Source organism: Lampetra planeri, unplaced genomic scaffold (genome assembly GCF_965212315.1).
Source record: "Lampetra planeri unplaced genomic scaffold, kcLamPlan1.2.h2 scaffold_536, whole genome shotgun sequence".
Taxonomy (NCBI): Eukaryota; Metazoa; Chordata; class Hyperoartia; order Petromyzontiformes; family Petromyzontidae; genus Lampetra; species Lampetra planeri.
The window spans coordinates 31,253-46,790 of NW_027615359.1; the positions used below are offsets into that span (position 1 = coordinate 31,253).

Below are 15,538 nucleotides of genomic sequence, written 5' to 3' on the forward strand. Positions count from 1 at the left end.
AAAAAAAAAGTTCTTGATGATGTGATGTGATGTTGGTAAATATTAAGCTCATCACTCCAAGACAAAAAAACAACAGTTTTGAAATGCATGTGAAATTGTAAATACTGCAAACCATACCTATTTCTCTATCATGTGATAATATGTTTAAACAGTTTAGAAAGTCATATTCCAAATCATATTCATGGTATACGCCTATTTTTTATGTATAGTTACAAAGTACTATAAAGAAATTTGTTTTAAAATAATAAGAAAATAAAACCGTTCTGGAGTAATCAATTAGTCTGTGTTTTGAGATGGAGGGAAAAAAGGGATTATGAGTCCGGACGATTTGGGAAACCCTGCTGTGGAGGGTCTTCTGTCTTCATGTATCATTTAGCCTGCAGTATGACATCAGCCTGTCGAAGTGGAGATGCCTCGACTCCTTAGTGACTCATGCAGACATTTGGAGACATACTGGTGCACAGTAAATGAGGAATGTGAAATCCCACCAACTGACTCTGCATAACTGTCTGTGGAGTCAAGTGACTCGACTTGCAATTTAACTCCTCTGGATCCAAACATAGACTGGAGCTGAATGTCTTTCCATCAAACTTTCAGTCAAATACACATTTATTTTATTTAATTTTTACAGATAAACGTTTTTTCGTTTTTTAACAGTAAACTCCACTAAATATATATTAATCGTATATATCAATGTTTTGTTATTTATGTAAGCTCTGCTTTGTATGTTATTAAACACTATTTATCCACAGTAAGATATTTTTTATAACCAATTTCTACTTGAAAGGTTTTTCATATATTATCTGTAAGATCTTAAACATAACTGTATCTTATGACATAACAGACCTATGAATAAGACACTTCCGTCTCACCTTGAACTTTAACTTGCAGTGCAAAAATAACTTATGTTTTGCATGTTGCTTCCAGAAACTCCTCTCTTTCTCAATCATCATGGGATAACAATTTGCTCACAAAAATATAACAAACTATTCTGTAAATATGGGATTATTTTAGGGCGTTGTACGTTTTTTCACATTAAACACTGGAATCACACAGACCTGGTTTTGGGCTTACTCTTCATGATTGATCACTGCTTTTCATATTACTTGTTGGCTATTCTAGTTTTGATTTTCGTAATCATCATTCTCAATTTTACCTGGCTGATCATGTTTGTTTTTTTCTCTCTGTGATTTTACTTGTATTCTTTACATGTGAACAATATTAATCTAACTGCGATGTTAATATGTGCCCTGTAAACAAGTGACTTCTTGACAGGACGAAGGAATAATCATCATTGTACAAGTTCAAACTAAATACTACTGCTACATGGGACATAAACCCATTGTCCAATGTATGAAAAGTGAGGAATTAGACAGCAGTCTGGTGCGATAATAAAACCTCCAAACATTGTATGATTACATTCAGTCACTGCTTGTGAATTGTCAGTGTATTATTCCATTTCTGCATTCAACAAATGAATCATTTTTGAATTTTAATAATCAGTTGCCCCAGCCTCTGCCATTTGTCAGCGTCTTCCCTGAACTGTATTGATGATACTTAAAATGTTTCTTGATTTTCATTGGATAAACTGTAATGTTTGTCTTAACATATCGCAAACCTCAAAACATAAAAAAATGAATCGGACTTACTCTCGCTGCTTTGTCTCCCTTCAGCTATCCTCCTCAGCTTGAACTCTGCTATTCTGAAGATGACACCCCCTTTTTGTTCGGTAATAAAAGTATAGAGGGCATAGAAGCCCTTATATGGGTGAAATGTACATGGTAAAAACCCATATTACAACAGTGGCAAAGCATGATGATTCCTCTTACTCATCCCCATGAAAGTGATCACTTTTCTTTTGGTACTGAAAATACATTATGACTGTTCATTAAACCGGGTATCGGTTGTATTCCAGTCAACAGTTTTCCACCTTGCTGATGACAATATAAAACACCTGCAGCACCTGTTACCGACCCGAAGATTCACATTCCACATTTATTTAACACGATAATGAATTAGAACATTAATGTAATGTTCTGGCAGTTCCATTAGTGATGGATATTGTTATTTATGCTGCACAGGTTTGAGGCAGTATAATTCCTAGATCCACAATACTGTGATTTCCCTCCTATAAAAGGCGAGGACTCCAACCAAGAGATTCTGACTGGCAGCTTTACAGGGTCATAGAAATCCAATCACGCCTCCATGGACTTTATTGGTCACTAAAGATGAGACCTTTTTATTTGGTAAAATAATATTTGATGGATATGATGGAATTAGCTGTTCCAATTAGCTGTAAAAAGTGTCCTGTGCTGTCTGGTGACAGCGTCTGCAGTATTATAAAAATATGTCATGGGATGTTGTTGCGTGTGTGTGCGTGTTGTACTTTCCAGTTCAGTTGAAGAGTCATCACAACCTCATAAAACAGACTGACATAACTGCAAGAAATGCCTGATGATACAAGTTGGAAGTAAACACAAATATCACCTCTGACCGGACAGGAAATGAGGGATTAGAGTGCACTTATATAAGGAAAAAAACAAAAAACAAAAACGTGCTAACCTTGAGAGCTCATGTTGAATTATATAATCTGTTTCTCTTTCTCTTTCTCTTCTTAGAATCTATTTGATCAAAGGTTGAACCCCACATGTTATCCTACATATTTATAGATGTCTCAGTATACATGATGGGTGTGATTTGTGTCAGTAAAACTTGGTATGTTATGAAAGCTTATATTTGAGATCCTCAGACCATTACAAGGTATTCATCAGACGACTCAGTGACAGCTCATCCTTTATGGGTAATTTTGACTGCAGATATAAAAAGGACCAACGGCTAAGGTTTACAGGATCATCTTATAGGTCCATTGACTGTTGACTATATATATTTACTAGACATTTATGGACAGGCACTGAAAAATGTGGAGACAGTACTCAAGGGCTTAATGTCCTGTGATGCACATGGTGCTCATGGCTGTGATGTCATATTTCAGTCCCAAAGAGGCTCTAACATGGCTACATTAGTTTCTTTCTGTCAGTAGCAGTTATGCAAATAATCAAATAACAGTGACAAGAATCGAACCGTACTTGTTGACAATTTGTTGTTTATTGCAGTTCCCAAAAAAAGAAAATATCTTTTACTTAATTTCTCAATTCAGATATAATTCTTGTAGAGAAGTGAGAATTTGCGTTTATATTCATTTTAAATAAATAAGGTTAATATTGATTTTGCAAGCAAATGACAATTAATAACATGTTTCAATATATTATAGGCAGTGAACCAGAACATTCTGCTTGTCTTTCAAATATCCTGTCCCACTTTAATCTGCGGATCAAAAGAGGAAAACACATGATTAGAAGTATAATCCATGATGGTTACTGAATGGAAATACAGTATATCGAAAAGGCCTTACCTCTAACGATCACTTTGGTGGAACAGTCTGCTTTGTCCGAAAGAGTTGACAGCTACAACTTTATATTCACCACTGTCCTTTGGGCGCCACTCTGAGAATGTACAGCGAGCACACACCAAATGAGTTGGTGATGTAGTAGTTGCTGTCTGAGTTGATGCAGACGTCATTCAGGTACCAGGACACTGTGGGTGTAGGACATCCTCGGACCGCACAGGTGCATGTACACTTGGTAGCCTTTAGGTGGTGTGTGGACCTGTTAGCGGCACCAAGCATGGATGGGGGCCTTTCAAAGCTGATGTCCATTGAATTAACTCCGTTTGACGTTATAGGAACTTCATAAAAAGAGGGAAAAAATTGATTGAAATGAGTGTTTTCAGCCACACAGTTCATTGTGCTAGCAAGGACTAATCTATATTCCCACATATTCCTTTGTGTTTGGTTTAAGTCACTTTCTTAATGAGCTTAATAGAGTCACTTTCTTTCATCATTTACTTCCATCACCATCAGACTTGCTGATGGTGCCTCAAATTTATACAACCGACCTTTTGTATGGGCCTACCTCTGTTACTATCACACCCCATGTGGGTGACTGAGATGGATCTGAGAGACCCATGTCATTCTTGGCATAGATCCTGAAGTGGTATTCAATCCCAGGGAGAATGTTGTTGGCCGTATATGTGTTAGTGGCAGAGGGTCTGCCACGGTCTTCCACACTCTCGGTGTTGGAGTCGTGTTGAGACACCATGTAGTACATTCGATCATCAAGCTCCTGATCTGGAGAGGGAGCCCACGATATTAAAACTTTGCCTTGGACTGTTTGCTCCAGCTCCACTGGCCCTGGGCTCTTTGGCTCATCTAGTTAAGCAAAAAGAAATAGTTGTGTTGTTATTTGTAGAAATGCATTTCAGTTTAAAACGACTCTTAGATGCCAAACTTTCAATTCCAGCTCATCATTGTAATAAACAGACCTTGAAATTATGTAAAGTTGAGGTGTGCGTGTGTGTGTTAGAGAGAGGTAGGGTAACGGTTTCTGCAGTTTTCCTACCTGTGACTCTAACCTCAATGTCGAAAGAGGCTTCGCCCCACAGAGTTTTTGGCTTTGATTGTGTATAATCGCTGAATCAGAGCGCTTTGACGAGGGAATTACAAGCTGAGACATTCCCTCTGAATTGATGACATTAATCCATGGAGATATTGGCTCATCATCCTTCAGCCAAGTGATCTGAGGTGCAGGTTCAGCCTGTCGATATCACAAATCAATATTAGATAAAAAGGATGAAGAAATGTCACACTGGAGTAAACTAATGATTCCAACGTGTCTGTCATGGAGAGAACAAATTGTATAACTAGCATTGCAAGGTTCTCTGACAATTTCATCCTTAACGTGAATCCATACCTCATAACAAATTTTGATGCGTGCAGAATTTCCTGCTCTGACTACAATGAAATCCAATGGGTCTGTTAAAACAAGGTCGCACTGGATGGAAAACACAAAACATTAATTCTCAACATTAAATAGCGAGTGGCCATGTAGGTAAACAAAGTAAAATCATGAATGTACACAGCACCCACAATGTGAACCACTTACTGTTAGGATTCTTTGCACACAGCCATCTCGGATGGAGGGCTTGGATCTCCTGATCCTGACTCATTGATTGCTGAGACCCTGAATTCATATTCGGTTCCCTCTGTGACATCTTTAACGGCGTAGCTAACATCTGAAAATCATATGGTCAGAAAAAAATGTAATTGTGCAGCTAATCGTGTTTTTACAACAAGCTATTGTTGTAACAAACCTCCAATGGGTTCATTCAGGGAATTCAAAAGCAATCCACTGATCTGTGTCCTTTTTTCGTTTCTCCAGTTGGTAACCAATGATTGGCACTCCTCTGTCATCGACTGGGGGCGTCCAGGTTAATTTGATACAAGACTTAGATGCACTTACCACTTTGGGGGGCACCAGGTGGACCAGATAATACTACAAAAAAGGCAAGTAGAAATCCAGTGAGCTCATTATCAACAATTCAGGAATAATTAAAGATATTAAATATTTTGTGGGACATCTACATCTTGTTTCTGCAGGATATCCCCAAACATTTCTCACAGGATACAGCTAAAAGGAATGATGAAAATCACAAAACTTAACTAGCGGCATTTTCATTTGTTACAACCTGATAGAAATTAACACATGGGGTTTGCTGAGGAATGCTAAATGAGGCTTCTTTCGTCTCTGCTCACTCATTATGCCAGCCATAATGCTCTCAGCTGTCTCCAGGGTGTCGCTGAGGCCCTCCGGGTTCTCTGCATATATGCGGTATTTGTATTTCTTTCCATGAGTCACGTTGCGGTCTCTAAAGGAGGTCTTATCAGCTGAGACATCTCCAAGTTTTGTCCACAGACTCTGCCCCACCTGCTGACGTTCAATTATATAGTTTGTGACGGCAGAGCCGCCGTCATCTTTTGGAGGGTTTCCATTTAATCTCAATTACAGATGAGGTGGTTTCCAATGGTCTCCACAGGACCCTCGGGTGGTCCAGGGGCGATCTGTGAGGAAACATATCAGGGTTTTACTTTTTTCAAAAAAAAAAAAAAAAAACAAAGGATCATAACATCACTGTATTCCCTTATTAGACTGGGCCATGTTCACATGGAGACGAATTCATGCACTGTATGTCCACAAAAGGTTTTTTTATCATGTCATATTTGAAACTGGGTCCAAGAGTAAATTAATCTCATGTTTCCATGTGTACAACCCATATGCATCTTTCCTGACCTCACATGACATGAGTTTTATGCACATGCTCCATGTATTATTCTCTGTTTTTGCTATATTTCTGTGGCAGCATTACAGTGCCACTTACAGGACTGGCATATGTCACATTTCTTGAGACAATTCCACGTTTAGAGAAAACTTTTTGAAAAAGATTCTGGTTCCATCTCCGTGTGGACATGGCCCTCATTATACTTCTTTGTGTCTGCATACCAAGCACAATAAGCTGAGATGTGGCCTCTGCAACCCCAAAAGGGGTTACAAGTTTGATTTTTATTTCTCCAGCATCTGTCCGTAAGCAGTCTCTAAGCAGCAGCCGACTGTGATTGGGCTCCTTCACAATCTTGACGCCACCTCCATCTTTAAGCTCATTGCCATCCTTACACCAGCTAACTGTCAAAGAATCCTGAGGAGGAAAGGGCATCTTGAAGTTCGCATTCTGTCCGACTCTTACTATGACAGGTTTGTGAGAACTTGTGAAGGTCATCCGGGTCAAATTTCTGGTACGTCCTGGAAGACACAGTGTAACTCAGTATAATTCATTGGACATACATTGGTCACTTGGGTTGTACTTGAGAGAAAAGTAGATTTTACCTCCAATTATGACCTTTCCCTGCGTACTTTGGTCCCCTGATACAAAACGATAAACTCCAGAGTCGTCATCCCTGCAGTTTTGAATTGCCAACTTGTGACATGTTCCATTTTTTGGTTATATTTATTCCACCACCTGTCTTTAACTATCAAGACAAAGGTAGAGATGAAGCTGTTACAAATCATAAGAACATGTTTTTATTTAAATAACCATTACCTCTGTTTCATGTGATTTTGAAAAGTTGAAATTAATAATATTTAATACTAACACACAGTTACATTGAATGAAATGCAAAGTATACAGTTTATTTATTGACTTTACCAGCTCGCCATCTTTAAACCAGCTTCCCTCACAGTCGACATTCATCTTAACAGTTAATTCAGCTGGTTGACCACGAAGTGCATATGTGTCAGAGATTCCACAGGTGACCACAGGTTCTGGGTAACATAAAACTAAGTTACTTATACTTCCATACACTGTTGGCAGTATGACTAAATACAAAAAAGAATGAAATATGACAATATGACACCCGGTCCATACATTTGATGCAACCATGCAATAGTGTAGCAGTAATATTAAAGGAAAATCCTTTCTGTGTTTGTGATATGTGAGGAATCAGGAACATGCAGTGGTGCAGTCTTGCAGTTTTTTTACGACCACCGACCCTGATTTTTAACAAAGCATTGGATTGCCGTAATCCAGTTTGGAAGTGGATAAGAAAACACAAGTAAGTTCATTGATGACATACGTACATTGACATGCAGTGAACACAAATGCAAAGTGTGTCAACAAAGAACTCACAGCAATTTCCAAGAAAACCTTTAAACAATGCCTCGCTTGGCTGGATATTTATTTTAATTTTTGGTACTGCTGCTATAATGGTATAATGGCAAGAGCTGTTGCAAAACCAAAATGTAAGGCAGGCATGGAACGCATAAGCTTCTTCAGCCACTGTGCAGTGGTGGTCCCTAAATCCCTCTTTTTTGTCTTGTTTTTGTTTTACTTTTAAGTCCGTTACCCTACTACACAACAATTTTCATTTTGTTTCTTTAAAGCTCCCCTTGAATACGAGATTGACCAGCACAGCTGTGAGGTTCATTTTACAGCTTCACAGTAGATAATCGATAACCCCCCCCCAAAACCTTTAACATCTGGCTTTCACTTTAGTGCGAAGGGGTACAATCAGTATTTATTCCTACATCATATGACTCTGCAGCAGTCACGGGTATTTATTAACTCTAGCTCCAATTGGCGCAACATGATACTCTGGTGGACACATTTGCGCGTGTATGAATGACCTGTTAGATGGTGTGAAAAAGTTTGCATAAAAGTTGCGGTAGCTTCTGAGGAGAGCACCACTCTGGAGATGCTCTGGAGACACACTGTCTAAATCAAACACTCATTACTGGTAACAGGATTGGAGACAGCATTCAGTTATTATAGGTATGTCAAATGATGGATCTTGAAACTAAATGTAAACTCTACATATTACCCAAACTAAACCTGAGGTCACCAGAGCACACGATCACGTAGTTTGCTGACAAAACAGTATAGCAGTGTAACAGATTAAAAAAAATGTTACGGATACGGTATTCTCTGAAACGTCAGTATGATGCATACAGAGGTTGCAGCAACCATCAGTGCCTCTTACCTGTGCTTTCAACCTCCACAATTGCTGCATCTGTAGCCACAGCTGCTGCTGTCAATAACAAGTATTGATGCGGACAAAATATTTGGAAAGGTACAGGAAGAAAAAGACAATGCAGTTGAACCTGTACATTTTTTTTAACTGTACTATCCACTGCTACTATCGACCAGTACATGTGCATTGCCAATAATATTGCGCGTCCCCTTATAGGTTTGCAGAAAAATAAAAATTGCCTGTCTCTGTTTTGTTGTCTGTTTCTAGAGCTTGGTCGATAGACTTACTTGGTTCCTTTGGTGCCTTTTTGTTCAGCCACAGCTGGAGCCTTCCTGGGTGGGGAGACTTCAGGGGTTTTCAGGTGGCGGTGCAGCTGCTGCAGCTTCTTTGGCAGCTTTAATTTGTTCTTTAATTTCCTCTCTTTCCTTCTCCAATTTTAGTTGTTGCTCTTGGGCAACCTTCTGCAGGTCCACGTCAGATCCTCCTGCCCTTGTTGTTTTTCTGACACGATTTCTTACCCTTCTGTGCATCCTTATCAGCTAAATAAAAACAAGGTGTATATATGAGCGTTGCAAATTACCACAGGATTGTACTGAAAACAGTCATTTGCACAGGGAATCTGACAGGTCCGTACAATTCCTCTCACCTTCAACAATAAGCCAGGCATTTGCATGATTTTATTCCTGCCACAGGCCCGAATAAATTCCTTTGGTCCACTACCATGCAGTCTTTAACCACCAGCCTGTGAATCAGTTTCCTCTGAAACCTCAATCAATATCATATTATCCCCTTGTTCCAGTGGAGCGTTTTTTCCCAAACCATGAAATCTTGGAGAAGGGATTTGACAGCACACACTCAAAAACAGCATCTTCTCTTTCCATTGCCTTCACTTCCTGAATTGTTCACCAAGAACTCCACCACAGGAACTGAAATATCAAACAACCGTTATTTTCTTCTACATCTGGTTTATTCATTTCTATATATTATATTATTTGTGTGTGGGTGTGTAATGATATATAAAAATGTATCTGACATTATATGTAATATTTTTTATAGATACAAGCATCATATTTAACATGTATTTGTCTGTCAAACCTACTTTTAAATTCAGTGGAAAATATGTTCACATCTTCGACATCCAACTGGTAGAATCCAGCATCTTCTGGCAGAAGATCCTTCAAACTGAACAATATACTTTTTCCCCACTTTCCTCAGGCTGTGCCTCATTTTTTCCCCCCAACTCCTTTGTGTATGGAATCATTTCTCCATCCTTTGGGGAAACATACAAACAAACATGAGTCTGATTCTAAAAGGGCTCTTGCAAAGTACTAGCTGGAGGATCCCAAAAAGAATCCATGAACATGCAGTTCATGGATTCTGAACATGTAGTTCACTTAATACACAACTCAGGTAGAGGTGTAAATATGGCCTTGCCAGTATCGATGTTTGTCCAGCTGCAATTTATTTATTTATTTCAAAGTTTATTTGAGTATCAGTATGAAATACAGATGTAAATGTGCCAGTGGGCAATTTCTACTTCAACACTCACCTTGTATATGTATATTGAACTGCTCTGTTCAATAAGATCCATGTCGATCCTCGAAGGATGCAGTACCCATCTGCATTCACGTGGATAGGTTTCAGGTTGGACAGGTTCTTGACGAACTGTTACAAGGACAAGAATCACCCAACTGTTGCTGGAAAAGCAAAAAGACTTATATGTAAATACCATAAATAACAAACCTCTGCTTGTTCTTCCTCTCTTTCCTTCTTCATTTCATTTAGTTTCTTCAGCATCCAGCGGAAATCAGTCACTCCGTATTCAGAACAGATTCCCTCATAATCCTTTTTTGTCAGAACTCATTAAGAGCTCCCAAAATTTAGGATCTATTTCCCCCCTCTTTTTTTCTCTGTGTGCTCTGACTTAGGTAGTACTTTACTAGAAAAGGAAAAAGTTGTGGTTAGTTCACCTTTTTTTTTTCATCCAACAGACAAAGGCCATGAAAATATACAACGTAAACCCAACCTTCTCCTTTTTAACCACAGTCTTGAAATTGCCATCAGTAGCTTCTGTTGTCTGTTGCTGGGCTTTGTTTTTGTTGTAACCAACTGAAATGAACACAGACATGTACAAACCATTAATACTTTAATTATCAGTAAAGCACTGCACAATACTGTTTACTGTCAATCGACTGATTTATTAGACTATTAGACTGTATTAGATTCAAGTGTGAATAGACGTTGCTCTAATTAAAAATGCTCCCTCAACCCAAATAAGTGAGTAAAGACACATCTTTCATGTACTGAGTAATATTTTAACAGGAAAAGAAAGCAAACAGTCCTCACCTTCAATAACATTCAAAACAACTGTGACCACAGCTTGTCCGTATTCATTTATGGCAAAACATTTGTAGGTATCTGCTTGATCAGGCATAACATTTGGCATCTGGAACATAGAGGAAATGATAAATGAAGTGTATCGGATCTCGTACTCTATTTTCACCCTCCTCTGCCTTCTTTTAAAATGGTAGACCTCATGTTAAAACCTTCATAGAAGTTGATGGGCCAGAACAGTTGTTCAGCTTAAAACGGCAGTGACTTTAGTGTATACTGTATAGTAGTATATACTTACTGAAGTATACCATACTCTGATTTTCCCCAAAACTTATTTTCTCCACATCTTCCCTCAACTCTCTCTACCAGTATTTAATGGAAATTGTGTAACTCAGATCACTTACTTCAAATGTATGTTCATTGGAGTTAGGATCATATTTGGTTTGGTATCTAGAAGTATCAGACACATCCCCATTATTTCTCTGCTCCATGTCACAGTTGGTTTAGGTTCTCCTATGACAATGGCTCTTAAAAAAGGCAAACTTCCCTGTAGACAGGAGAAAAAAGACAAGTTGTATGTATTTATTCATTACATTAAAGGCAAAAAACACATTCACATTCAAACACATTCGTTCTTAATTAGTTTAAATAAACCCGCATTTTGAATTTACTCAATCACTTTTCTCAACTTTTATGTGCATTCCATTCTGTCTGATGTAGGAGTCTGGGTGTTGTCTTTGTAATTTATTAAGTCGGGTCATGGAAACGTCTTACCCTCTTGGATGGTCAAAGCAATTGGCTTGCGGGTGAAGTCAGGGTGGCTCTTTCCCTCTGGAAGCGTCTCAATAAATTGTGTAATCATCACTCCAGGGACCTTGGATTTTTTTCTTTATCCCCCACTTTCAGAAAAGTGTCAGACATTGTCAGTGGCAACACCAACGAATAAAGATCATGATGATTAACTTGGTCTACAAACTACAGGTCATACGCCACGCATGCTGAGTATTTTCTGATCTGGTAACGGTTAGAATGTTTAACATTGCACAGTTTATTGCAGAGTTTCTGTAGCTCTGGTCAGTTCTGGTGTATTGTTTGTCCAAGTAGGCTCACAACATTTACATTTCAGTAACATTTACACTTATTATTAGAACTCCTTGAGGAAACCATGCCTCCATTCCATGACACCAGATATGTAGCCTAATGCACCTACATACCCTGTGTACATGTAGATAAATTAATGCATTGCTATGAACCTCATGCGGATGAAGATAAGTCTTCTCTTTGGTTTCCTAAGCCTACCTTCATTATCAGCAGCAGCACCTGATGATGCCAATGTTAAAGAGCATATTCAGAGCATGTTGACATGGTATTAACACTGGTGGTGGGTTACGTTTTGAGTTGATGATGATGAATGTAATTCTTGATGGAAGAAAGAAGGGAGTTAACAGACTATAGTCTCCCACACTTATTTGTTTGTGGCACAGTTTTTAGCTTTGTCATGTTGTAAATTCCCACTCCAATTTTACCTTATACAAATATGATCGTTACAGCTGTGGCGATGCCCATAATAGAAGGGAAGCCTGTGGGCCTTGGTGTGGAGGTGTGATCCTTCCAAATGTAATAATATCTTCATGGTACATGTAAAGCAAATGTTTGACAGACTGCTATGATACAGAAGTATCATATACAGTATATCATCAGTATATATTAGTGCTTACCTTGGCCGGTGGCCGTCACATCCGTCACTTTTGACCTTTTAAACATCTTGGATTGTTTTACTCCTTAATGGATTCAGGATAATTTCCTCACTGTGATAAATGATCAGAAAGGAGTGAGTGTTACTTTAATAACCCATGCAAATACTAGAATTTGGGATGTAAATGAAACACAATGTAATGCCATAAATAATTGAATGTGAATCTGTATCAACAGAGTTGATACAAACAAAGATCTATTTATTTTATTTGTTTCTTTATTTTTTTTACTAATCTTACATTATTAAGTTTTTGCCACATTATGCTGGTGGCTTGCTGTTCAGATGTCTACATATCATATGAACAAGTTTATGATCGGTCTCAATAGTAATATCTTATCGCCCATGTGATGGCTAAACTTAGCCCTTTCAAATGTCAGTTCACAAAAATAAACGAATGGAACGTGTATATTTTATGGATTCAATGTTGCTGAGGATTAAGGGGATTTACAGAAATGTTCTTTGATCAGAGTTGATATGCATGTCTTTATTAACATCATGAGTAAGTTACATAAAATACGCTTTTGTCCAATGTGTGCTTGTGGCAAAGTAAGTTATTCTTATGACACAATAACCTCATACAATAAGAAGTTGTGGAGTCTGGAGAGGTTGCCTGGCAACATCAAGGTGACGAGAATACAGCTATAGACCTTGTTTCCATGAGCCAAGGACATATGTACGTATTTTGTGCATTTTTATTTCTTTTGGCTTGGATGTTTTCCATACTTCATTGTGAACAGAGAAATAGATGCATGAACTAATAGTGATTGTATGGTATTTAATCTGCCCGCTGTCATGGGAAGGTTGGGATATGGGATACAGACTCTCTGTAACTTAATGCCCTGTGAAACCTTGTGAGTTATTGCAGAACTAAATCCTCAAATAAAAGGCAAATGGGTTCCCACCAACTGATGTTAAATATACAAACTATTTTTTTCTATCAACAGTATAAATTATATGTGATTGTTTAGACATTTCCACAACAAAGCACAGACAAATCTGACTGAGCATTTCACTACACATTCAAGTCATAATCCAGTTGTATCATGAGTTTTGAAAACTGGCGTTATTAAACACAGTCAAGTTCAACACATCTTACACCAGGGTGGTGGGGGTCTGCGGCTGTTGGAAGATTAGTGGACTGTATCGTCACATGATAGGTCACATGCCGCGTAAAAGTGAACAGCTTAATAAGCTTGTAACTTGATGTTGACGTGATGAGTTGTAATACCCTGGAGCCTGCCTTGAATTACAAGTAAACCACTACTGACAAAATAATCTGTTTGCTGAGACTAGAAACTTTACACTTAATAAATAATACCTGTACATTATCACCCAACCTTTGATATTTGATTTTAATATTACTATGTTCCATTGAAGAAAATGAAAATGAAATTAAGTGCATCTGGTGCAGTCATATTTTAAGCTTAAAAGTGATTGATATATTGCCAAGAATATATGAAAATAAAATTAATGAAATACATTGAAATATATGCAGAAAAATATTTCGGTTTTAACATATTATAGTGTATTATTTTTGCAACAAATGCGAACTCACAAACTCACTACATTTATGTATGCTGAACTTCTACAACTGCAAAAAACTCAAATAAAAAAATGAAATAAAGGAAAATAATTTCAAGAATACTGCTTGTGAAATGTTAAACCTTCATTGTCATCCACACATTTAGTTTTCAGCACTGCCTAAAACTTGTTTGGCTTACCTTGACTTCGAACATACCATGAAGTGAGCAGCGTTTTTATGGGTTTCAGTGGCTTGTGTTGCCTTCTGCTGTTACCAGCAGCTGATGTGACCTGTGCTGAAATACAGCACGGGACAGTATACTCTGACTGAGACCATCATAAATATGATTAAAAGCAGCATACTACTAAGGGCATGTCCAAAAAGCATGGTACTATCTAGGGAACTGACGTGATGTTGGGTATGTGCAGTAGCTGAGTATGGCATGTTATTTTGGTTAGTACTGAACCTCTTTTGCCTCAGTTACATTGACAGGTTGTGGTGTCACTATCTTTCATACTCTCTAAAAATGGCAGAAATAAAGCAGATAATGCCATTATTAATGTCGCTTAGATACTCTATTAGGAAAAACTATTTTGGTGAATAACTGTCAATACAGCCACCTCAAAATCTAAAATTGACAATTGTATTTCAATTGTTTGGGTGCCGTATGAGTTTAAGTAGTATTATTTAGAAATTAAGAAGTAAGTAACTAGTAATTAAACACGCACATACATTTGTATTTGTATTTTCCCTCAGAATATGGAATGATAAAATTTAAAACCTTTTACGCATGATGAAACATTTCAGTGACACAATTAGGAAGCCTTTCTTCTGTACTGACAAAGTGAATAATGTAAACGCACAAGAATACGGTACGCATCAGAGCTCCGTCGACAATGTGACGGCTCAATTGTGTTTATAGTCAAAACACTTTCCACAGTTTGCCACATGAACTGTGTGTCATATGTAGACTACATGTTCAGAGTGAATCTGTCACAGGATAACTTCAGTGTTAAAGACTGATCCCATATTGCAATACTTAACACCTCCTTAAAGACACTGCTGTATGGAAGGTGAATGATGAACTTACCTCTGGACTCCTCTTGAGCCTCTGGAGTGCTTCTCAGCCTGATACTTGAGTGTTGCCTCCCTGCTCAACAAGCTATTAAATCCTTCATGGAATGCCAATGACTGCCTAACTAGCACCCACAGTGTCAGACATGGCGTCTGCCTTTTTTTGCTTTTGAGCTAAATAATGACCTAAGGGGGAGGAGTGAACGCCAAGGTTGGATGGTGAGAAGACTGTTACTGTAGTTTCCTACAGACCAATATATGATCCTGTTCAGGAGATGTCGCCAAAAAAAATTCATAGTTGATCACTTGCAATTACGTGTTTGAATAATGCTGAATTACGAACATGCGCGCGCGCACACACACACACACACACAAATGCATATTTGTCAAGTAACTTTATATTGTAATAGGTCTACCTTTAACACTGATCCTTCTC

At 38.1% G+C, this 15,538-nt stretch overlaps 1 pseudogene; it reads right to left on the reverse strand.

Moving 5' to 3' along the window:
• Nucleotides 1–3,414: 3,414 nt before the first annotated feature.
• On the reverse strand, nt 3,415–12,514 carry LOC144741406 (immunoglobulin-like and fibronectin type III domain-containing protein 1; annotated as a pseudogene).
• Between the last annotated feature and the right edge of the window lie 3,024 nt (nt 12,515–15,538).